General features: G+C 41.8%; 1 pseudogene across 1 annotated transcript in view; it reads left to right on the top strand.

Moving 5' to 3' along the window:
• Window positions 1-25876, top strand: part of LOC309660306 (large ribosomal subunit protein uL23 pseudogene) — a 200004-nt pseudogene that overhangs the window by 125322 nt on the left and 48806 nt on the right. The gene's annotated exons all lie outside the window — the stretch shown is intronic.

Genomic DNA, 25876 nt, shown 5'->3' with positions numbered 1-25876 from the left:
GCCCAGGTTACTTTCCCTCCGCAACTCATGGTCAAGGTCTCCATGAAGGAGACTTGGGATCGACACACGGAATTCGTGAGAGCAAGAAGCAAAAAGAGAAGAGGAACCAAGAGGATGGGAAGCAGAAGAGCAACTCTACTTCCCACGTGAGTCTTCAGCCACCCCTTTGTTTGAACTTCCTGTGGCTATTGTTCATTCAGGAAAAACTGTGATTTTTTTGTTTTTGGTCTTTAGCTTACAGTTCCTGAAAATTATAAGTTGAAATCTCAGCTCTTCATTCCCTAGTGTGTGACCCTGTGCAAGTCACATAATCTCTTTAGCCTCAGTTTCCTCCTTAATAAATGAGGATAATGCTGAAAGAATCAATTCAATGAGATAAGGTCTATAGGGCAATTTAATAGCAGCCATGATTGGAACAAGGTAACTGCCCAGTAAATGTTAACTATCATTAATGTATAACAGCTGTGTGTCAGTTTTTGACCGTCTGATGTCTGAATCCCCTTCATATATTTGGGAACTCACCATTACGCTATTCATGAGTGCTGCCCATCAAGTATTTCTGGTTCTTTTGCTGAGCAAATGGTAGCACTGTATTTTCCTGCATCTCCCCTTCCTCTTGAACGTGGGTGTGGCCACAGAGCTGGCTTTGGCCGCTAAAGGATAAGCGGGAAGGACATGTGTTCCTCCCAGTTAGAAGCTTTAAGTGCCGGTGTATGTTTCACCATGCTCTCCCTTTGCCATATGACCTACAGCTACACACAGAGGTGGTACTGTCAGTCCATGTGCTTGAGTGAGAATAAGAGAGCGACACAGAGCAGAGCTCCCAGCTAATTAGTTGCAGGTATGTAAGTGTGACAGAGAAAAAAGAAAGAAAGAAACAAAAATGTTTTATGTTAGGGCCACTAAGATTTGGGGAGTTGTTGGTTATTGCAGCATAACTTGGCCTCTCCTGACTGTCGCCCCCCACCCTACGGGTCTTGGTGGGAGGAAGAGCCTTTTTCACATAACAGAAGAGCAAAAGGGTACATAGTTGCTTTCGTGAACTCTCTTGTAGCCACTTGACCTGAAGTTGATCAGTCGATCCACCTAAGTATTGGGAGCTAGAAATGCAAAGAAGTAGGAACAGTGTATCATTCATTCCCATTTGTTCTGGTGGCAGCAGCAGTGGAGGATATATATATTTCTGGGACACTCTCGGGTAGCAGGTACAGTAGTAACATCTGGGGTCTGGGACCATTGGGGGACATTTTATAAACTATTGGGTTTGGTTTTCAAGGACATCGGAAGCAGAGTCTCCATAGGGTAAGTCTTGTGGTACAACCCTGACCCTGGTTGGGATGTGGTCTAGTATCCCCTCTTCCTGATGGATTTCCAACCTTCCTAGCAGCTCAACTCTGCAAGAAGCTGATATTATTTCAATGCATTCATTTTCCGATTAAATCAGCCAGAGTGTATTGCTTGCAAATAAGATTCCTGAGTAATACAATATATAAATTAATTTTCAGATTTTCTTTGTTAATGTGCAGAATTATTATAGCATATTTCTGGCAGTTTGAATTAGTTGCTCTGAATGCCACTGCTTGTCTATGCCAGCAGTACACTTATTTTAGAAATGCCCACACTTTATTTCAGCCATTTTTTCCAAGGTATTAAATTCGTGGTTCTTTAAAAGATTCTTAATGAGTTAAAGTACAAATTTCACTTAGGGTTTAAACTGTATTAAACATCTGATCGTCAAAACCATTTCTTTTCCTCTTTCTCTTGGAAAAATAGAAGTGAACGATTTTTTGTATTAGTCTATTGAAATAAGCATTGCATTACTAAAAAAGACTAATGAACCTTTGACTGTTTTAAGTAAAGATCTCATTATTGTCTTTATTTTGAACTTGGTTCAATCTAAATGAGAAGATGACCTAGGACATCTCTTAAGTTCCTTTCCAGCCCCCTGATTCCTAAGACCGTGGATTAGCCACGTCAAAATTCCCACTGAGGGAGATTCATTCAGTTAGTTGGGTAAGATGATTACTCTCCTAAAGGGTTATTAATCTTCATGTGACTTGACAACGAAATTGAACTGGAACCTGTGTACTGGATATTGAGAAGAGATGGATTCTGAGATGTAATTTTCCATATTCTAAGTTGATGCTTTGAACCTGTCAAGAAATAAAATAGGAAGGGCGAATTTTTCCTGGTGGGGACACCAACACTGTAATTTCCTGGCTGAGGTTCAAACCCAAGAGTAACCCTGATTTGCATCTCTGCACTCTTTCAATCTGCAATTCACCCAGCCTTAAAAATTAAATGCTAGTGGACATGATTCAAAATAGAGAAGGGGTTCATAATTATCTCCCCTTTTCTGAACTATTTGTTTCTGGAAAGGTGGAGGAGACAACAGTGAAAGGGGAAGAGGAGGTTTCCCCCGGAATCACAGGGTCGTTTCTATCAAAGGCTTAAACAAGAAAAAGCAAAATTGTGTGCGACAATGAGACTGGAATCTGTCATCTAAGTGGGCTAGATACCAACATGTAGGATACAGCAACTGCTCTACATGAAAACAAGGGCTTTTGAGTGCTAGAATAATCGGTTAACTGTGTTTCACAGTATTCTAACTTGTGGGAGGTGAAGCAAAAGGAACAAAAACAACAACAAAACCGACTAACAAATATATGACATGTAAATGTAGAAACTTCAGGTGGAGAGAAGCCTTCAGTGTATGACAACACAGGGCCCAGTACCAACTTCTGGGACCTGGCTACTTGTCTCACTTTTCTGCAGAGTTTGTTCTGCCCATATAAAGGAGCCGGGTTGCAAATCAGCAGATCTCCGTGAAGAGTCGAGCGATGTGAGAATAGTCACAGATACTTTTTGCCCCTTAGGAAAGGAATCTTTCCTTCATCTCCAGATAGACTAAGGCCTGGCAATCTCAAGTGATTTTCCCAAGGTCACATGGCTTTTTTCTTTAATTAATTAAGTTATTTATTTATTTTCGACTGCGTCGGGTCTTCGTTGCTGCACGCGGGCTTTCTCTAGTTGTGTTGAGAGGGGGCTGCTCTTCATTGCGGTGCGCGGGCTTCTCATTGCAGTGGCTTCTCTTGTTGCGGAGCATGGGCTCTAGGCGCGCGGGCTTCAGTAGTTGTGGTACGTGGGCTCAGTAGTTGTGGTTCGCGGGCTCTAGTGTGCAGGCTCAGTAGTTGTGGCGCACGGACTTAGTTGCTCCGTGGCATGTGGGATCTTCCCGGACCAGGGCTCGAACCCATGTCCCCTGCATTGGCAGGCGGATTCTTAACCACTGTGCCATCAGGGAAGTCCCCACATGGCTTTTTCAGAGTGGAATCTGGAGTGGTACTCAGGCTCTGATGGTGAACACGGAGACCCTGGTGTCGTGGGCCTGTCTTGGTTTCATTCATCTTGGTCCCCCGGTGGGGGAAATTGATGCTCTTCCAATGACTGTCTGTGGGGATTCAATACCAGGGGCCCCTCCCCTGCCCAAGGGAGTCTGCAACAGCCCAGAAAGGCCACTTTAAAGAACAGGTGAACCTTCACCAGGTTTCCTAAACTCATTTCTATTCCAAAATAGCAGTTTAAAAAGGAAATTCTAGGGATGCAACACACTGGAGGACTTAGCACCTGGCTCTGGACTCAGCCTTTCCTGGGTTTGGGTTCCACCTCTGCCACTTGCTCTCTGTGTCATCCTGGGACCGTGAATTAATGTCCCTAAGACTCAGTTTTCTTACTGTAAGATGGAGATATAACGGTACCTACCTCCTATGGTTGTTGTGAGAATTTCTTCACACAAGTGCAGAATGGAGCAAAGTATGAAATGAGAATTTAATTAACAGCAAGAGAAAGGAGAGATCCAGGTATGAAAAAATAAAGAGTTTAATACATATTAAGAGAGAGAGAGAGAATATTTTTTTCATATGTATCAACCTCTCTCTTTGTTTTAATACTTATTAAACTCTATTTCTTTTTCCCATTGCTGAAATGCACTTTTCTCACCTATGCTTACTTTGTAGGCACCAGTCCCACACCCAGTTCAAAAGTAGAGACTTCGAAAGGTTTTTTAATCAGTAGAAGTTTGCCCTTGGGAATGTCAGCAGGAAAAAATGTACCCAGAGATTAGGAAGTGGTGATTAGACCCCCAGGGACTCAGTACATCTAAGAGAGGAGAGGCACAGACTGCAGGGAGAGGGTTACAGAGTTTTAGAGCTGGAATTGGCCGTGGAGGTCATCCAGCTGACTCATTCGTTTTAAAGCAGAGAAAAGCAAAGTCCAGAGAGGTCACTCAGTTCCCCCAGGTCTCGCAGCACTTCCACGTAGAGAACATCACTCTCAACTCTCCGCTTCTCTATTTATCTTCCTTATTTCCTTTTTCTTTTACAGCCTCTTGCATGTTTGCCATCCTAAACATGTAGGGGCATATTGGGGCTTCTCCACGAATTGGTTCCCACCCAGCCAACCGCTGCACAGATGAGAGCAGACACGGGGGACCACTGCATCCTTGAGCGATGTGTTTGGAGATGAGGATTTGACTTTCTCTTTAGGGCCTTAAGGCCACAGTGAAAAAAACCCTGTAACTCAAGGTTTACCGGGTCTGTACCAGTATTATACAGTCTAAACCATTTACCCCATAACACCTGGTGTTTAGGGCAGGGCGGCAGTTACTCACATGCTCGGAGCAGGGTTCTATGAGAGTCACACCTTAGACCAATGACTCTCAGACTTCAGCATTCATCAGAATCACCTGGAGGGTTTGCTAAACCACAGATCGCTGGGCGCATACCCTGGGAGGTCTGGTCTGGGACCCCAGGATTTGCATTTCTAACAAGCTCTCAGGCGATGTTACTGCTGCTGGACCACACTTTAAGAACCATGGCTCTAGGAGAAACACACCTGTCTTTCCTGACCTTTCAACCTGATTTCCTGCCCAGCCACACTTTCTTTTGACTTTAAGCTGCTCAGACCTGCCTTCCAGTGCAAATCTGCGTGCACATTTTCTTTGCACACTCATCTCTGCGTACAGACCCTGTCCTGTATCCAGCACCCTTCCCAGGATCTCTTTGCATCTATTGATGTAGAGGGGGCCTCCTGATATGTGTAACTGAAACAGGTGTACGGGCGTGACATTTCTTGCAGGTGGGCTTCTCAGAGGGCAGGGGGTGTGCCCTGGAGAGTGGCATTTTCACTCCCCTCCAGCTGGCTCCTTGGCCTGGATTTGAGCCCCCATGCTTAGCAGAAGGCAGAAAGAACAGTTGAATGAAAATCTCTGTGGAATTCCAGGCACAAACAGACTGATCTTGGAGCCTGGACAAAGCTGACACCTGTCAGTCATCGGTTCGGGGTTGTCCAAGGGACACGCGAATTTTCAGGTGCTTCAGGCTCTCCCTTCTGAGAGCCTGAAGGAGTCTTGAAAACACTTGCCGGCTTTTGGAATGTAAAACACGCCAAAATGTAGGAGGGACATACACCAAGGTCAAACGACATCCCAGGGACTCTGGGTGGAGCCCTGACCTTGTCTAATGCACTTTAAGCAAGTAGGTGAACCAGTTGGCGAGGAGGTGCCTAAGGATGCTAGAAGCCACGTGTTTATTTGACTGTAGTGATAAGGCATCCTGCTTGCCCTTTGAAACTGTGCTCACGCTCTCTGTGGTACAGGGGGCTGTCTGGTCTAGCCCTGTCCTCCGAGGAAGCTTCTTTTCTGTGGTTCTTAGTGGCATGCGATACCTGGCTTCTTCTCCAAGTCCGAGTGTCTTCGTGAGCACTGCCCACACAAGGCTCCCTCAGGCTGAGGTCAGCCACTGAGCATTTACATCCTCTTGTTATGTTGCCCGATTCTTTCAGGCAAGACGCCCAGGCGTGGTGTGTTTTCTGGGACAGCCTGCCAGCTTCTTTTCATGCTTCCGTTCCTTTATCCAGGGGAGCCAGGTGCTGCCCTCAAGCAGCGGGCTGGGAATTCAGACGCATCCATGGTCCTGAGTTTTGTGGCCTCATTTGCACGATTACCCTTCCTCTGCTTCTCTTATTCTCAGACAGATGCGGGCAAAGCCGTTTCTGTAGACATTTCCATGCTGCCGAAGAAAGCTGGGATTTGGTGAAATAAATAGTCGTTAGGACTATTTGAGTCTTAACCCCCTCTCCAGGTCTCTTTTAAGAAGGGCATTTTGAGCAACTGTGTTATAAAGACATTTCATCAGTGTATATATCTTGGGTTTTTATTTCACCCATGACTCGAGGGCCATATTATGCTTAATCGTCTGCATTTATATGGAAGCACTGAAGTTGTGCTCTTCTATTCTGTGGGAACAAAACTGGCAATGCAACCAGAAGCCCTGGCCTTCAACTGTGGCCTCCCACTTGCAAACCGGTGAGCCCCCCTGTGACTGGGCTGGCTTTGCTTAGTCACTATGGTCACTGCGAGGGTCCAGAGGAGATGAGCCTGCTTGTGGGACTGTTAGGAGCAATAGAAAATAAACAATCCGTAGAATAGGAAGTACTCTGTACTTATTGATTACACTGGGCCATTGTGCTCACTATCCGCACACCCATCAGAAACGGATCACCCCCTGCTCTCTAGGTTTTCTATCTAGATGTTTGTATCTAGATAGATTTGTATCATATCCAGCCAATTCCCCCTGCAAGCTAGTGAATCCTAAGATAGGTGTCGCAGCTCTCTGAGTCTTAGTTTTCATATATTTGCCTTTTAGGACGTGGTGAAAATTATAGCTACCATGTATATGGAAGAGTTCCTGCCACCAAATCAATGATTTTTTATTATCATTTAAATTTTTTTTTTCTTTAACTTTTGCAAATTTTAAGGGAACTCTTTGGTACTAAAAAGAACAAACTCTTGTCTGGCACTGAGTGCTGTTACCAAGATATAAGATTCAATTATGGAACCTCTTTGGCTCAAGTACAAGATTTCATATTCATAAAGAGGTGCTGAGCTGCCCAGAGGAAAAAATAGCTCAGTGGCAAATCATCACTGACTCACAAATGTTGACATTCCTTTCTGTTTTTTGTCAACAGGGACCTACCTTTTTTTTTTAATTTAATTTTTAATTTTATATCGCAGCATAGTTGATTTACAATGTTGTGTTAGTTTCAGGTGTACAGCAAAGTGATTCAGTTATACATATACATGTATCTATTCTTTCTCAAATTCTTTCCCCTATATACGTTATTACAGAATATTGAGCAGAGTTCCCTGTGCTGTACAGCAGGTCCTTGTTGGTTATCTATCTTATATATAGTAGTGTGTGTATGTCAATCCCAAGCTCCTAATTTATCCCTCCCCCAACTCCACTTTTCCCCTTTGGTAACCACACGTTGTTTTTGAAGTCTGAGTCTGTTTCTGTTCGGTAAAAAGGTTCATTTGTATCATTTTTTTTTAGATTCCACATATAAGTGATATCATATTATATTTGTCTTTCTCTTTCTGACTTACTTCACTTGGTATGATAATCTTTAGGTCCATCCACGTTGCTGCAAATGACATTATTTCATTCTGTTTGAATGGCTGAGTAATATTCCATTGTATATATGTACCACATCTTCTCTATCCATTCATCTGTCAATGGGCATTTAGGTGGCTTCCATGTCTTGGCTATTGTAAATAGTGCTGCTATGAACATTGGGGTGCATGTATCTTTTCAAATTATGGTTTTCTTCAGATATATGCCCAGGAGTGGGATTGCTGGCTCATATGGTAGTTCTATTTTTAGTTTTTTAAGGAACCTCCATACTGTTCTCCATAGCAGCTGTACCACTTTACATTCCCACCAACAGTGTAGGAGGGTTCCCTTTTCTCCACAGCCTCTAAAACGGACCTCCTTTTATGCCCCGTTACCTATTTTTGCCCACCTGGGCTTGCCTGGGCCTGGCCTCCCTGCAGAGCTGCCTGCTCCTATCCTAGTGCCATGGATAACACAGTTTTTGTAGCACCGGCTACAATGAATAGGACACAATGCCATCTGTTTTGTGAAGCCTTCCCTTGACAATAAGCATGCACTGGACTCCTTCCTCCAGAACTCATTTTGCAATTATTGTCTCAAGTAGCACCTTACTGTTTTGTTACTTATTGTAACTCAAGTAGCACCTACTGGTTTTTTTTCTCCAATTGTTTGGACCACACAGTGTAGTACTATAAATATATATGCACACATCTTGATCTTTCTTTTTTTGTGTGTACTGACTTCTCCAGATATATTCTGAGTGCTTTCTGGGTGTGGGCCATACCTTTTCTACCCCCTGGTTCTAATGCAGAGCTGACAGCCCAGTGGGGGACACACAGCAGGCATTTGGTGTGAATTTATCTGATGGAAAGGCATCAATGGTGTCTGTGGTGAGTGTCTGCTAATTTCATGCTTTAGGCTGCTGCTGAAATTTAGAGGGCTTTCTCATACGGTAGGTCAATCGCTTTGCTCTACTGAATACTTTTTAATGGTTTTATTAATAACATCATTCCAGGAGAACAGAGGGTACCAGATGGGCATTCATGTATTACAAGCACTTATTTTGAAAGATACCAGACACAAAACAGCACAGGTGACATTATTTCTTTTATAAGGGCCAACAGTAGGCAAAACCATGCCCTCGCCCCTACCCTGGGCGGGTCAGTGACTGGCAGCGTGTGAGAGGTGGTTTCCGGGATCCTGTGATATCTCGTGTCTAGGTATAGAGGATGGTTACAGAGGTGTGCTCGACTTTGTAAAAACTCACCCAGCTGGGTGCTGACACTCTGTGCACTTCTGTTTCTGCATCTATTCATAAATGAAAGAAAAAAAATCCTGTTTATGTGTTCATTTATTTTTTTAATTTTTTTAAAACTAATTTATTTTTGGCTGCATTGGGTCTTCGTTGCTGTGCATGGGCTTCCTCTAGTTGCGGCGAGCGGTGGCTACTCTTTGTTGCGGTGTGCGGGCTTCTCATCGTGGTGGCTTCTCTTGTTGCAGAGCATGGGCTTCAGTAGTTGTGGCTCATGGGCTCTAGAGCGCAGGCTCAGTAGTTGTGGCGCACGGGCTTAGTTGCTCCGCGGCATGTGGGATCTTCCTAGACCAGGGATGGAACCCGTGTCCCTTGCACTGGCAGGCGGATTCTCAACCACTGCGCCACCAGGGAAGTCCTGTTCATTTATTTTTGTAGAACAAGAGTGAAAGCAAAGTCAATTTGGGCTCAAATAGAGATGATGTTATCATGACCTCCCCTGAATGCCTCTGCCCCACGAATCTTGGAAAAGAGAAATCCTGCTTTCGTGGGGATGTCTTTGACCTGAGAAATAAGGCTTGTAAGAAGTGAGAGTCAGCTGCCTCTCCAAGGTGGACAGCCTAGAACTTCTCTTGCCCAGAAACACAGACACTCGAGCCGACGTGTCATGTGAATTCCCCATGATCCTCTGTGGAGATGGAGTCAGTGGTCGGACAGCTCAGCTCCCAGTCTGGGTCTTCCAGGGCCCGGCCAACTCACTGGGCTCACAGATGGACAATGTAGACAAGGCATTGGCATGTAATATTCCAATCTCATGGTTTATTAGGGGAGAAAAATATGTACTTGTGGCCTAACTCTTTTGTTTGTTTGAGAAAAGAAATCTTAATTAATACATAAACTAAAGCTTAATAATCTGACAACATATTCTTGCTCAGCACATATTTTTTGGTGAGCAGTGTTGCTTTTTATATGTCTCTTCTCTTTTGGAAGGATTTGCATACAGGCTTTGGTTACACAGTTTTATGTTGCTTATCTACTGATTCTGTCCTTGGGGAGAGAAGTAGGGAATACCAAGGTAGAATAAATTTTGTGCCCATATAACCAGGCACCAGGATCAGGGTTTTCCTAGCTTCACCCTGAGACACTTAGGATGGTGTTTCTCAACGACGCATCAAAATCACTTGTATTGCTTGTTAAAAATGTGAATTCCTGGGTGCCATCCCATGCATAGTAAATCTCTGGTGGACAGGTTCCAGGATGCTACATTTGAAATAAGCTTTCCTGATGATTTCCAAGCACACTAAAGTTTGAAAAACATTGGCCCAGTGGCTACTGGCAGGTGTCAAACGTAGGCTGGGTTGGACCCAGGAAGCTTCCCAAGAATCTCTGGAAAAACGTTTGTGGTGGGAACTTTTACAAAATCAGGATCTCGATGCCACAAAGAGGAAGGAAGATTTTCTGAACTATAGTGGGATAGATACATGGTATGTCTTCCAGGGCGGACGGGCAGGCATGAAGCTCTTTGTGTATCAGTAGCGATCCTGGCAGCCTTTCCTCCCAATGCTCTGAGTTTCTGTCCTTCTGCGTTGGCAGGAATTCTGACTTCTGCATTCCCTTTGAATCACAAAATTGTCCTTTTCTGTGTGTTCCTTTTTTGCCACAGCAGGCTATTTATAAAGGAACAGTGTTGCCTTTCTTTATGTGGATTGTTTTCTTTCTTCCCAAAAGACATTTGAAAGCATCCTTGCCTCTGGGTTTTGCTTAGTTGACTTTATTACAAGGACACACCACCAAAAGTACATCTAGTGATGGGCCAGTTGAGGTTAAAAACAAAACAAAACAAAAAACCCAAAAAAACTTTGTTGGGAAAGTATCTAGAAACATACAACGAGGAGAAAAGATTACCTCTAGCGTACATCAGCATTTCTTGGAAAGTGCCTGTAAGGAGGAGCCAAGACGAACTGGTTGGTTTCTTTCATCCCAGAATCTGTGTGGGTGTTGGAATTAGAAGCATTGAGAACTTCAGGGTATTGTCTCATGATTTCACTATTTTTATCTTAACCCTGTGATCTGAGAAGCTCTAGGAGGAGTGAGTATTCAACTTTTTCTTTGCTGGACTAAACAATGGCAGACGTGCAAATGAAGTAAGGGAGATTCCAGATTCGAGAGACAGTTTCTAAGAGCTCTAGATTTGGGGGTCTTGGTCCCCCAAGGAGGGTCCCTGGTATGCCCACATACAATCCAAACTGCATGGAGGTGTTGATAGCAAATATAAGTATGAAACAGCCTAGAGGCACCAAGGGACACTTGCCAAGGAAGGTTACATTATAATCTAAAAGGTTTTTTTTTTAGTGTACAGCTTAATGGCATTAAGTACATTCACCTTCTTTTGGTACCATTACCGCCATCCATCTCTAGAACATTTTCTTCTTCTCAAACTGAAACTCTCTGCCTATTAAATAATAACTCCTGATCTCCCCTCCACCCAAGACCTGGCAACTACCGTTCATTTTTCTCTCTCTATGAATTTGACTATTCTAGTTATCTCATATAAGTGGAATCATACAATATTTGTTATTTTGTGTTTAGTGCATTTCACTTAGCATAATGTCAAGATTCATCTATATTGTAGCATATGTCAGAATTTCCTTCCTTTTAAAAATTCTGTTAAAAAGTACATAACGTAAAATTTGCTGTCATAACCATCTTTACATGTACAGTTCACTAGTGTTGAGTATATTCACGTTGTTGTGAAGCAAATCTCTAGAACTTTTTCACCTTGCAAATCCGAAACTCTATACCCATTAAATAACAATTCCCCCTTTCTTTCTCCCCTCAGCCTCTGCTAACTCCATTCTATTTTTTGTTTCTATGAATGTGACTACTTAAATAACACATGTAAGTGGAATCATACAATATTTGTCTTTTTGTGAGTATCCTATTTGACTTAGCCTAATGTCCTCAAATTTCATCCATGTTGTGGCATGTGAAAGGATTTCCTTCCCTCATAATCTATAAGTTTTGATATATGGTTCTGAAAATTTCCCCAAACCAGCATCTCAACTGGGGGCATGTCTGAAGGTATCTTCAAGTTGTCAGAACTGGGGCGTGGGATGTGTGTGCCACTGGCATCAAGTGGGCAGAGACCAGGGATACTGCTAAATATCCTACATATACCAGACAGCTCCACTACCCTCCAACAAAGAATTATCTGGCCTCAAATGTCAAAATATCAAGGTTGAATTTGAAAGCCCAGCACAGGACTGTAAAGATTAAGTTGAAAAGGACATTCCCAGGGTTTCAGTGACTCAGAAAGCTGTTTTGGCTTTGGAGCAAGAGGTAACTACCATTGAAGGAAGTATCGAGCCTGAAGCCTGAAAAAAAGACTTGTGTGTTAACATAATGGATAGAAGGGAGAGCTCACCATTTCTATTGTTGTTTCCTTTGACTACAAAGGAAAAGCATTTCCTAACAAAAAAGAAAAAAAAAAAAACACTAAAAACAAAATATGTAAGTATTGTGGCCAGTAAAAGAAGACACAAGCACTGAAATTGAAACTGTGATTAGAAATCTTCCAACAAACAAAATGGACCAGATGGCAAAATAGAGCAGAGGGAGGAACACTCCCAAACTCTTTCTATGAGGCCACCATCACCCTGGTACCAAAACCAGACAAAGATGTCACAAAAAAGAAAACTACAGGCCAATATCACTGATGAACATAGATGCAAAAATCCTCAAAAAAATACTAGCAAACAGAATCCAGCAGCACATTAAAAGGATCATACAGCATGATCAAGTGGGGTTTATCCCAGGAACACAAGGATTCTTCAAAATATGCAAATCAATCAATGTGATACACCATATTAACAAATTGAAGGATAAAAACCATATGATCATCTCAGTAGATGCAGCAAAACCTTTAGACAAAATTCAACACCCATTTATGATAAAAACTCTCCAGAAAGTAGGCATAGAGGGAGCTTACCTCAACATAATAAAGGCCATATATGACAAACCCACAGCCAACATCAATCTCAATGGTGAAAAACTGAAAGCATTTCCTCTAAGATCAGGAACAAGACAAGGTTGCCCACTCTCACCACTACTATTCAACATAGTTTTGGAAGTTTTAGCGACAGCAATCATAGAAGAAAAAGAAATAAAAGAATCCAAATCAGAAAAGAAGAAGTAAAACTGTCACTGTTAGTAGATGACATGATACTATACGTAGAAAATCCTAAAGATGCTACCAGAAAACTACTAGGAAAACTAGTATAGGAAAACTACTAGAGCTAATCGATGAATTTGGTAGAGTAGCAGGATACAAAATTAATGCACAGAAATCTCTTGCATTCCTATACACTAATGATGAAAAATCTGAAAGAGAAATGAAGGAAACACTCCCATTTACCATTGCAACAAAAAGAATAAAATACCTAGGAATAAACCTACCTAAGGAGACAAAAGACCTGTATGCAGAAAACTATAAGACACTGATGAAAGAAATTAAAGATGATACAAACAGATGTTCTTGGATTGGAAGATATACCATGTTCTTGGATTGGAAGAATCAACATTGTGAAAATGACTCTACTACCCAAAGCAATCTACAGGTTCAATGCAATCCCTATCAAACTACCAATGGCATTTTTCACAGAACTAGAACAAAAAATTTCACAATTTGTATGGAAACACAAAAGACCCTGCATAGCCAAAGCAATCCTGGGAAAGAAAAATGGAGCTGGAGGAATCAGGCTCCTGGACTTCAGACTATACTACAAAGCTACAGTAATCAAGACAGTATGGTACTGGCACAAAAACAGAAATATAGATCAATGGAACAGGATAGAAAGCCCAGAGATAAACCCACACACATATGGTCACCTTATCTTTGATAAAGGAGGCAAGAATATACAATGATAAAAGACAGCCTCTTCAATAAGTGGTGCTGGGAAAACTGGACAGCTACATGTAAAAGAATGAAATTAGAACACTCCCTAACACCATACACAAAAATAAACTCAAAATGGATTAAAGACCTAAATGTAAGGCCAGACACTATCAAACTCTTAGAGGAAAACATAGGCAGAATGCTCTATGACATAAATCACAGCAAGATCCTTTTTGACCCAGCTCCTAGAGAAATGGAAATAAAAACAAAAATAAACAAATGGGACCTAATGAAACTTAAAAGCTTTTGCACAGCAAAGGAAACCATAAACAAAACGAAAAAATGACCCTCAGAATGGGAGAAGCAACTGACAAAGGATTAATCTCCAAAATATACAAGCAGCTCATGCAGCTCAATATCAAAAAAACAAACAACTCAATCCAAAAATGGGCAGAAGACCTAAATAGACATTTCTCCAAAGAAGATATACAGATCGCCAACAAACACATTAAAGGATGCTCAACATCACTAATCATTAGAGAAATGCAAATCAAAACTACAATGAGGTATCACCTCACACCAGTCAGAATGGCCATTATCAAAAAATCTACAAACAATAAATGCTGGAGAGGGTGTGGAGAAAAGGGAACCCTCTTGCACTGTTGGTGGGAATGTAAATTGATACAGCCACTATGGAGAACAGTATGGAAGTTCCTTAAAAAACTAAAAATAGAACTACCATATAACCCAGCAATCCCACTACTGGGCATATACCCTGAGAAAACCATAATTCAAAAAGAGTCATGTACCACAATGTTCATTGCAGCACTATTTACAATAGCCAGGACATGGAAGCAACCTATGTGTCCGTTGACAGATGAATGGATAAAGAAGCTGTGGCACATATATACAATGGACTATTACTCAGCCATAAAAAGAAATGAAATTGAGTTGTTTGTAGTGAGGTGGATGGACCTGGAGTCTGTCATACAGAGTGAAGTAAGTCAGAAAGAGAAAAACAACTACCGTATGCTAACACATATTTATGGAATGTAAAAAAAAAATGGTTCTGAAGAATCTAGGGACAGGACAGGAATAAAGATGCAGACGTAGTGAATGGACTTGAGGACACGGGGAGGGGGAAGGGTAAGCAGGGATGAAGTGAGAGAGTGGTATGGACATATATACACTACCAAATGTAAAATAGATAGCTAGTGGGAAGCAGCCACATAGCACAGGGAGATCAGCTTGGTGCTTTGTGACCACCTAGAGGGGTGGGATAGGGAGGGTGGGAGGGAGACGCAAGAGGGAGGGGATATGGGTATATATGTTTACATATAGCTGATTCACTTTGTTATACAGCAGAAACTAACACAACGTTGTAAAGCAATTATACTCCAATAAAGATGTTAAAACAAAAAAGACTTAGTAGATTTAAAAGAAGTCAAATACCTGAGAATAAAAGGAACCAGGTCTCTAAAATGGTAATGGAACTTAGAAATGTGATTTGTGTCTCAGCATTATTGTCAATAACCTCTGTGGGCTCATAAAGAAGTTCCAGAAAAATGAGGACAATCAAATAATTCCCTTAGTCTCGTAAAGGCTATCTTCTGGTTGATATAAACTGGTAACCTTGACGTTTACAACCTTGCAACATCCTGAAATAGATCATTAAATCGTTTATGTACCTTAGAAAAGGCAAGGATCCATAGCCACTTGTGCCCACAGTTGGCCATCTGTATCTGTGGGTTCCACATCCGTGGATTCAACCAACCTGAGATATACTACTCCATTTTATACAGAGGACTTGAGCATCTGTGCATTTCGGTATCCTCAGGGATCCTGGAACCAACCCCCCAAGGATACTGAGGAACAACCGTATTCATTAAGAGGAAGACGTCTAAAGCTGACTTCAGTTCCTTTATAGATACCTCTATGTAGATGCAAGGAGCTCTCCAATTAAATTTTTTCTTGAGGTCAGCAAAGCATTTGATAGGATCAGACTTGTAACTATTTGTATGGGTCTGTGTCCATCCAGGTGGTGGTCTCTATTGGAGTTCCATAAGCTTTAACACTTGGTCGTGCATTTTTTTTTTTAAGGCAATGTCTGAATTAGATGACACAAAGCAAAGAAGAAGAATGCATATATTGATTACAGTAAAAATTCTATTTATTATCTCAATAAGTTGGGATGATGATTCCAAAGTCTCCAAAACAAAATTTAAGAGTGGTGAATATATGGTCCTTAATTTGCATCAAAAAATTAAACACGGATGTAAAAATAGGGAAGTCGCAGTTTGGTAGCAGTTTCTGAAGAACATCTGTGGTCGTGATGGACCTGTGACATCACAGGTCAAAAGAGCTGTCAAATGATAGACACTACTCATAAGATGTTAGACTGCTTAGGAGGAGATCATGGAAATGATTGCTTGTGTTAATCAGGCCAAACAGAGAATTTTATTGTGTTCTAGTGTGGTCTTTCAGGGAGGACTATTGTAATTGACCTAGTGCTAAGATGGGGAGGAAGATGCCAGTGGGTTGGTTAGAAACCATGTCCTAGGAGAAATATTTGAAGGAATTAGAGAAGAAAAAAGATACACAGCAGGCATGGTGATTTTAGATACAGCAGGCTTAAGATTTTAGAAAAGTTATTACATAGGAAGGGTTGTTTCATACTAAGAAGTAAGTTGGGAGCTTAGAAATTATAAGACTTTTGGACCTCGTTGGAGAACACTGTCCAGCAACTGGATGACACAAGATAAGATCCTCTCTACTTAGGAGCACTGACGTGCCCTGAAGAGGCTGGAGCAGGCGTGTTGAAGAGGAGCTTTCTTCATTTGGAGGAGAGTGGATTAAATCAGAAGGTACCACACCTGGTGTCTTACCAGAATCACCCAGGAGCTGTTTTCTCAACATCCTAACATCAGGAATCCATTCCAGAGATTCTCCTTGAATAGATGTGGGGAAAGTGCCCAAGAATCTAGCTTTTAAAACAGAAAGTTCCTCAGGTGATTGAGCTGTGCAGTCACATTTGAAAAGCGCATGGCCCTAAGCTCCCCCTTTAGCTTCACGATTCCGAGTGAAGGTATGGACCATGTGGAGAAGGTCCCGGCAGCACCTCAGTGAACTTGACCTGCTCTCCATCTACTTATGTTTGTTCAGGGTCTATCAAAGTTAGGCACCGTGGAGAGATGTTTACACAGATTATCTCACTTAATCCTCACAACAAACAAATGAGCATCCTGCTGTTTTGTGGAAACTAAGGTTCAGAGAAGTGAAAAGATGACTTAGCAACAGAATGAAGATTCAAATCCGGATTGTCTGATGGCAAAGTTGGACCTGTCCACTGATTCACTCTTCCGTCTTCCATTGTGCTATTCTGCCAAAAAAAAAAAAAAAAAAGGAGTATTAGGGCTTAAGATACATAAAGGGATGTATCCTGGAAAAGGTAGAAAGATGATAAATCTTGTTTTTCCTTCCTTATGAGCCCCTTCTCAGACCCGTGTCAGTTCTGCAGGTTCACCCTCCCTTCTGACACATTAGTGAAGCATGTTTCTTTCATTCATTTTTTTTTTGTATTGCGTTGTGTTTTATTTTTTTTAATTTTATTGGAGTATAGTTGATTTGCAATCTTGTGTTAGTTTCAGGTGTACAGCAAAGTGATTCCATTATACATATACATATATCCATTCTTTTTCCAATTCTTTTCCCATTTTGGTTAGTACAGAGTATTAAGTAGAGTTCCCTGTGCTATACAGTAGGTCCTTGTTGTTTATCTATTTTATACATAGTAGTGTGTGTGTGTCCATCCCAAGCTCCTAATTTATCCCTCCCTGCCCACATTTCCCCTTTGGTAACCATAAATTTGTTTTCAAAATCTGTGAGTCTGTTTCTGTTTTGTAAATAAGTTCATTTATATCATTTTTTAAAAAATTAGATTCCACATATGAGTGATATCATATGATATTTGCCTTTGTCTGATTCCTTTATGTCTTAAATTGTCAAAGCCTTCCTGGATCTTTGCTTTTTTTCCCCAAATCATCACTAACAATATATGTGGTCCCTTGAGAGCTGAATTTGTTTGTGTAGAACTTACCTGAACGGGTTGAAGGAAAGAAGTTGTTTCGAGGAATAGTCCCAGTAGGCAGGACCACCATGCCTTGTCCTCACAAGCACCTTGTTGGAGGGAAGAGTTCAAAATAGGGTACATGTCACATGCATGCAGTTAGGAATATATAGGAAGAACCTGCCCAGCCAGTCACACCATAATGTGAACATTCCTTCTGAAAATTCCCCTACAGACTAAGCACAATGTGCCTGGATGTGTATCTTCTCTTTGAGCTTTAGAATAACACATGATCTGCATCATCAAGCGATTGCTCAGAAAATCATGCTTTTCAGCTATAACAATACCATATCTATGTATCACCTATCTATCTATCTATCTATCATATCTGTGGACTTGAAAACACTTGAGTTGGGATTCTCATTTCTTCAAGCATAACTGCTAGAGGAGTGGATATTCTAAAAATATCTATAATCACCATGCTTTTAAATAAATCTTCATTGATGGGGAGAGCTGGGCAGAGAGCAGAAATCCTACAACACAGATAGCTGATGGGGAAACTGAGGCACAGAGAGGCTGCATAGTGGAGCTGAGGTCATGCAGCAGCAGCAGCAGTGCCAGCATGTATCTGGGGTGGACCAGGGCCAGGCTCTGCCCTTCATCCCTATGCTCTAGGGTCTCTCAATACTTTTGAAAATATATGTTCTCAGATGAGGTTTAATCAAGACACTATATTCTAAAACCACGATAAACGAATAAATAAGTAGTAAATAAGTAAATATAGCTTCATTAAACACAGAGGGAAAACTGCGCTATTATTTGTCAGCTCTTAACCTCTCTCACAGGGGGTGGTGACCAAGTTTCATAGAGCTGATGACCTTTGAAACACGAATCATACAAATCAAGTGGCTCCTTCATTCCAACCAAGCACAGGTTGAATTTTTTTTAAAGCCTCTTTAAAATACAGTCAATTTAAATAAAATCTCCAGGCAGGCTGTTCAGTTATGTCTGACCTTTTTGTAAACACGATGAATCAAGTTCCAGTGTAAACCCTGCTCCTGGTAAAAAGTCCTGCTGTGTGGAATGGCAGGTCTCCAGACAGGCAGAGTAGTGTTTACTGAACTGTTTCAAAAGAAAGCTGAAAGGTGCAGGCCGACTGTCAATCAGGTGCAGCCTTGCCCGGGCTTTTTATAAACCATGATTAGGCTGTAGAATCCTTTGCAGGCTTTGGACTCTGCTCACATTTAACTTATCACATTCCCTCTTCAGAGCTGCTTCTCACAGAACATCTTTAAGCATTTGCTGGAGACAGAGTGAGGTTGAATTTTATCCAAGCATTGGCTTTCCATTAAATTAAACAAGGAGAAAAAGGCAGGAGGGGAATGGTATACTTGGCGGAGATTGGGTGCACTGTCTGATTTCCATGTTCTCTGGGAAATCCTGCTTCTTTTTAGTCACTTTACAAACATCTGGTGAGCTGTGACTTGGGGAAGAGCATGGCTTGGGAGAGGCTTGGGAGGCCCGTCCTAATGCCACTGAGAAATGGGGGATGTAGGCTTCCCCTTCTCTGGGCATTGGTGTCCTTATCTTTATAATCAGGATGCTGAAGAGGAAATTCTTCTGGCTGCTTGGGGTTCCACGATTCTAGTGCAGAAGTTGATAGATTTTTTTTTCTATGAAGGGTAAGATAGTAAATATTTTTGGCTTTTGTAGGTCAAGAGGCAAAATCAAGGATCTTGGGTAGGTATTTCTAGAACAAGAGAGCAAAGAAATGCCCATCAATTTTAATGAGATAATTTAAAATATACTACTAATTATTGAGTATAATTTTTTTGGTAATGCAAGTCTTCTAATGAGGAGAATAGACTTCTTGTATTTGTTTGCTTGCTTGTTGGTTGGGGGCGGATAGCATCTTGCTTCATTCGGATTCAAAGTGTTCTCTGTCATCAGGTGGATTGCAAATGCTCATCCACAGAAACCGTTCTTGATTCATGGGCCATGCAGAAACCAGGAGTGGGCCAGATTTGGCCCATGGGATGTAGGGTGCCACCCCCTGCCTGGTGGGTCAGAAAGACCCTTGAAGGAGTTAACAAAGGAATTGAATTAGAAAGAGGCGTCAGACAACCAGAAAAGGAAAGGTGTTCCAGGCAGATGGGGAAGCATGAACAAAAACAAGGCAGCAGTGATGGTATATATCACAGATCATGAGGGCAATGAGAGCTCAGGAGGGTGAGGGGATGGGTTCTAGGTGAACAAGTCCTCAGGCAAATGTCACACAAGAAATAAAATGCATTCTTCCAACACCAACCAATTAAAACTTATTTTTCCCTAATCCGACCAAATATCCCACCCTTGTCACATTCTCTCTATGGTTATTTTTACAATTATTTTATTATTAGTCACCATCCATGGCCAATTTACTCTTTTAGTTGATTTCTTTGCTTCTAGTATCATACATGACCTGCTATCAAAATTCAGTCAGTGAGTTCTGATGGATTATATAAACAAATAACTCTGGGGGCTCAGGTGCTTCTGAAGTAAAATGCCCTCTTGATTTGTTTAAATGTCAGTCAGTCAGCCAGTGATCTACATTCAGGAAGATTTGGATGTTGCCTCTGCAGTGAAGTGATGTTATATGCTTCATCGATTTTACATATTATAGAATAGTTTTACATTTTTGTAAGTAAATGTTTACGTCCAGTTTAATTAATTATGCTGTTGATATGTCCCCAAGGAAAATCAACTCGTCACCCCCAGAATAGCCTGAAAATATGTACCCATTTCTATTGTTTAGTTTATGCAGGCTTCACTGGTGGGAATGATACAGTACTTGTCCCACATTCTTTTTCAGACACATCCCGTGACTTGGTGGTCCAGAGAGACATGTGTCCTGTTGCTTTCTGAGAGGTCTGTTATGGCCTGAGTTCTAGAAAGCAGAGCCTGAGGCAAGGCTTGAAGTGCCGAGGCTTCATTTGGGGGATGGAATCTAGGGCACAGAGTGAGGAAAAGAAGAAAGGCAAGAAAGATGTGAACCAAGGTGAAGCCCTGTGTTGCCACACTGTCTATTGCTTTATAATGAGCTATGAAGAGACACTCTAGTAGAACACTCAGCTGGTGCATCCACTGAGCCTAAAAGACATCTCCAGACAGTTTGTTTGACAGAACTCTGGCTTAGGGAAGTCTACGAGAGGGATAAGGGAGGGGAAATTCATCTGCCCAGTGCCTTCCCATTTCCTGTTTTTCCCTGGTCCAGATTCATGTCCTGGGCAGTTAACTCCCCAACACTGCAGGACTGAATCACGTGGTCCTTTTGGTGTCTCCTTAGAATGCTGGATCTCATCACCTGCTGTGGTGTGGTGTTTCATTTACGTCCAGAAGATGGGGGAGAGCCAGAAACTCCAGGTCTGTGGCTGCTTGTGCTAAATGCATGGCAGTAACCCAGGGGGAGGTTGACATTCCCTGAGCAAGTGACTGGTCAGCTCCTGGTGGTGGCGGCACAGACTGAGAGGTGGGAAGCCAGCGAGGTTTGTGTCTGATCCAGGGTCACTGGTCAGATGCCGAGTTAGCCTTTAGGAGAGCTGCCCCTAGAACAAGACGAGTCAATAGGCTAGAGGTGGGGTTGAACTGAACTTAAAATGTGGGTGAAATCGAGATTTCTAGAGAAATAGTAAATGGCCGTTCGTCAGAAAGTCATGAATGACAGCAGAATACAAAGATGAAGATCTGAGAGGTGAAAGTTTGGGACCATTCATGGGCTGGTCTGGCTGGAGTGGTCTGGGACTTACTTCCTTTGTGTTGTGTGTTTAGCACTGTTGTTGGCTACCTACCCGCCTTTCCTCCCACCGTTGTCTCTGTCATTTATGAAACGCCCACCATCTAGCTCAAGTGTCATACCCCCTTCATATGCCCACATACTTCAGGGAAAGCTGTCCCAACCCCAGCTCTGGAGACTGGATTTTGGTTACTCCCAACCCATCAGGGAGATCCCACGGCTCTTGCCAGTTACTGGTTGAGAGATGGGCATGCAACCCAATTTGCTGAGTGGAAGGGTGCTGAAGGCTTCTGGGAGAGTTCTCTTGTTGCTCAGAAAGAAATGTGGGCCTCTGGTCTGTCAAGTCTGACTGTTACACCTGGGTCAGCTGTAGCCATCCTGGGGTGATGAGAGAAACCAGACTGAGGGCAAAGGAAAGGCTTTAGAGATGGCAGGTGGGAGAGAAGTAAAGAACTTTGGTCTTAGATGAGATGTGGTCCATCATGTCAACCAAATGAGAGCCTGCCTTACCTCTGGCCTTCAAGTTACATGAGATAATACTTTTCCCTTATTGTTTAAGAAACTTTGAGTCAGATCTTGGTTACTTGACTTTGTTACAACCATAATATTCTGAAAAAGAATTAAATACCCAGCAGATGGTAAGTCATTATAAAGGGGCAAAAGAACTGTCCTTTGTTCAAGAGGCTGCGATGGAGTAAATACAGGTAGGTCTTTATTTCTCACAGGTTGGAAGCATAGAGGGACTCCTATATGCCAGTTGGATGCAGGAGAAGCAGAGTCAAATTGCAGGACAATTTTTTTAATCCCCAGGCTCTATCTTTTCTCATTGCCAATTTTTCTTTTCCTACTACAGGCAGAGATAATGTAAAGACCTTACAGGTTTCTTGTAAAGATTCAATGAGGTGTTTTATATAAAGTCCCTGAACAGTGCAATCAACCAATGCCTGCTTTTCCCTGTCAACAGCATGCTTGTTGACATTCTTCACGTTGACAAAAAAGTACTTTTTTTCTACCATGGAAGAAGTTTTGACTTCTTCCATATGTGAGGATATTGTAGAAAAGATGCTAACTTTACCTGGTTTGACCACATTTAATAGGAAATAAAACACTTTCCAATCATGAGATTCTATGGCTTTGTGATCATTTTAATTTAACTGTAATAAAGGCATGTGTTCAGTTGTCTGAGATCTTTTGATACTTATATTGTAGAACTTTTACCCTAGATGAAGATTAATATCCAGACTATGGATAGTACCTTTTGGAGTGTGTCTACTCGTGTGATCCTAGAGTTAACAATTAGTTATCTTCTCCCATCAAAATTTAATTTGGAGACTTGCACCAGGCTATGTCAACATGACATAAGTAACTTACATGAAGCACACTTGGTAGGTCTTAGACTGAGCCATTTAAAGGTTTGGGCTGCCCTTGGTTTAATCAGTCTGGCTGGACTTGCTCCATATTGGATATGACATCATGGTAAGGCTCCATAAAACTATACTCTGTCCAGCTCTTCTGTGATAGCCCTGGAGAGGCCCCATTACCATTCTCTCTTGCATTCTCTGCTCCAGTGGAAGAGCCACATTTATCTAACTTACTCATTCATCTCCCCACAGGGCCTGGCTCTCTGGGGACCAGAATGTCCCGACTAGACAGATGGGACGCATGGCACATCTCAGAAAACAGTTGTTGTACCAATACCATGCATTTGAAAATAATTTTTTTTTTTTACAAAAGTAATATATTGTTATTGTAGGCCTTTTAGAAAAGGGGGAAAAAAGAAACATCGTACTGGGAGACAATCATTTAAAAAATGTGGTTGTGAAACTGTCAAAACCTATTCCCTCCCCTTCCTTCCTCTCTTTCTTTCTCTTTCCCTTTCTTTCTTTCCTTTTTTCTTTCTTTCCTTCCTTCTTCCTTTCTATACACAAAAATACATACACAAAGACTTTTTGTAAGAATGAGGAAATTGCATCAAAATATTTCTGCTATCTTATATCCTAATTTTGCCTATTTACATATGTATTCTTTCCCCTTATGCTTATTTTCAAAGGTTGCATGCGCTCTGTCATCAGCATGCATCATGACTTATTGCATCTATTTCTTATTTTCCTATTCGTGGAGATTCATATCATTTTCTACTTTCCTCCATTATAAGCAATACTGAAGTGAAAATCCTGGTCCACTAGTGCACATCGTCCTACCATCACCTCCCAAACCTGTGAGAATCAATGGAGAGACTATTCGAGAAAACAATAGCACTGAGCAAGGTGGTCAGTTACAAAGTGAATATATTAAAATCAATAGCTTTTCTAATATACCAACAGGAATCGATGAGAAATTTTAATGGAAAAGGAGATTCCATTCACACTAGCAACAAAAGCATAAACTACCTAGGAATAAATAATTGAAAGTATCTGAAGACCTACGTGAACAAAATTTTAAATTCTATAGAGAAAATACATGAAGAGAAAGAAATGTGTCTGTTCGTGTACTGGGAAAATCAGTATTGTAAGGATGTAAATTCTCCTTAATTTAATTGATTTTGCCAACCTAATTCGCGCGGGAGTCCCCTCTGTATTTTGGAGGAGGGTGGCGGAGGGGACTGAACCTATTTCCACGACGCGCCTCAGAGATTAGATCAGCAGAGTGACCGCATCACACACACCTGCCCCCGTTCCCGCTCCAGATTCCTGGAAGTGACACAAAGCATAGCACTTCAGAAAAGATCTACAGCGATGCTGGGAAACCAGAAGGGACCCTCTGCATGGACACCCATGACGAGAAACCCCTGGGAGAGTCGTGATTGGATTGAAATGGGAAACCCGCAGTTTACAACACAGAGGAGATTTTCTTCACAAAATAGGAACAGATTCAGAAGAGGTTCAAAGTCAAGAGAGGTGGATAGAGCAGGCGGAAAAGGACCTGGAATAACCCTCAGCAGGACTGTAGGTGCCAGAGGACGGGCCAGGAGACTCGGTAATACCTCCCCCCACCCCGGAGTGCGCCAAGCAGCAGGCAGCAGAAATATCTGCCTGTTCCCGTGCCTGGCAAAGCGATGAGCGAGGTCACCGAGAGAAAGGCCAGCGTGCCAGGTACCTGCTGACGTCACGTGGAGGGGCGGGTCCCGAGGCAACAGGACAGGCTGCGGCCCCGCCTTGCTCCGGTCCCCACAGGGAATGGTGACAAATAACAGAAGTCACAGGCTAAGATGCTCAGCGACCGAGAATCACTCGGCAGTTTGGAAAAGCCAACATTGTGAAAGAAGGCCACCAGCATCAACAAATAGAAGAACGAACACAAATGGTCAGCATTAACAGAAAAAAGAGAAAAAAGAAAGCAAGTATGCTTTAGAGTTTTCTCATAAGAGTAAATTTAACTCTACCTTGTTCTTTTTAACGTAAGTGTAGTTTTCAAGGAGGTGCCACACCTTATGTAGCCATTACCTTGTTAAAGGACATCGGAGTACTTCTGATTTTCCATTATTATATACGATGTGCAAAGATGACCCGTGTACAAGCCTCTTTGAACATATATGTATATATTCACTATATTTAGTGAATATCTTCAGAGAAATGGGATAAGGTACTGCAACCATTAAGAAATAAAGTAGCTAAATATATTTCTTAAAGAGGAGGCATACCAACTATTTTTTTAAAACACTTATTTTATTGAAGTATAGTTGATTTACAATGTTGTATTAGTTTCTGCTGTACAGCAAAGTGACTCACCTATACATATATATATATTCTTTTTTGTATTCTTTTCCACTGTGGTTTATCTCAGGATGTTGAATATAGTTCCGTGTGCTATACAGTAGGACCTTGTTGTTTATCAATCCTATATATAATAGTTTGCATCTGCTCACCCCAAACTCCCACTCCTTCCCTCCCCCATACCCCCTCCCCCTTGGCAACCACAAGTCTGTTCTCCATGTCTGTGAGTCTGTTTCCATTTCATAGATAAGTTCATTTGTGTCATATTTTAGATGCCACATATAAGTGATACCATATGGTATTTGTCTTTCTCTGTCTGACACTTCACTTAGTATGATAATCTCTAGGTCTATTCATTTTGCTGCAAATGGCATTATTTCATTCTTTTTGATGGCTGAGTAGTATTACATTGTATACATGTACCACATCTTCTTTATCCATTCATCTGTCGATGGGCATTTAGGTTGCTTCCATGACGTGGCTATTGTAAATAGTGCTGCAATGAACATTGGGGTGCATGTATCTTTTTGAATTATGGTTTTCTTCAGATATATGTCCAGGAGTGGGATTGCTGGATCATATGGTAGCTCTATTTTTAGCTTTTTAAGGAACCTCCATACCGTTCTCCATAGTGGCTGTATCAATTTACATTCTCACCAACAGTGTTAGAGGGTTCCCTTTTCTCCACACCCTCTCCAGCATTTACTGTTTGTGGACTTTTTAATGAT

This window comes from Balaenoptera physalus (assembly GCF_965194825.1).
Source record: "Balaenoptera physalus genome assembly, chromosome: 4".
In the NCBI taxonomy this organism is placed as follows: Eukaryota; Metazoa; Chordata; class Mammalia; order Artiodactyla; family Balaenopteridae; genus Balaenoptera; species Balaenoptera physalus.
This window is presented reverse-complemented; position numbering and strand designations above follow the sequence as displayed.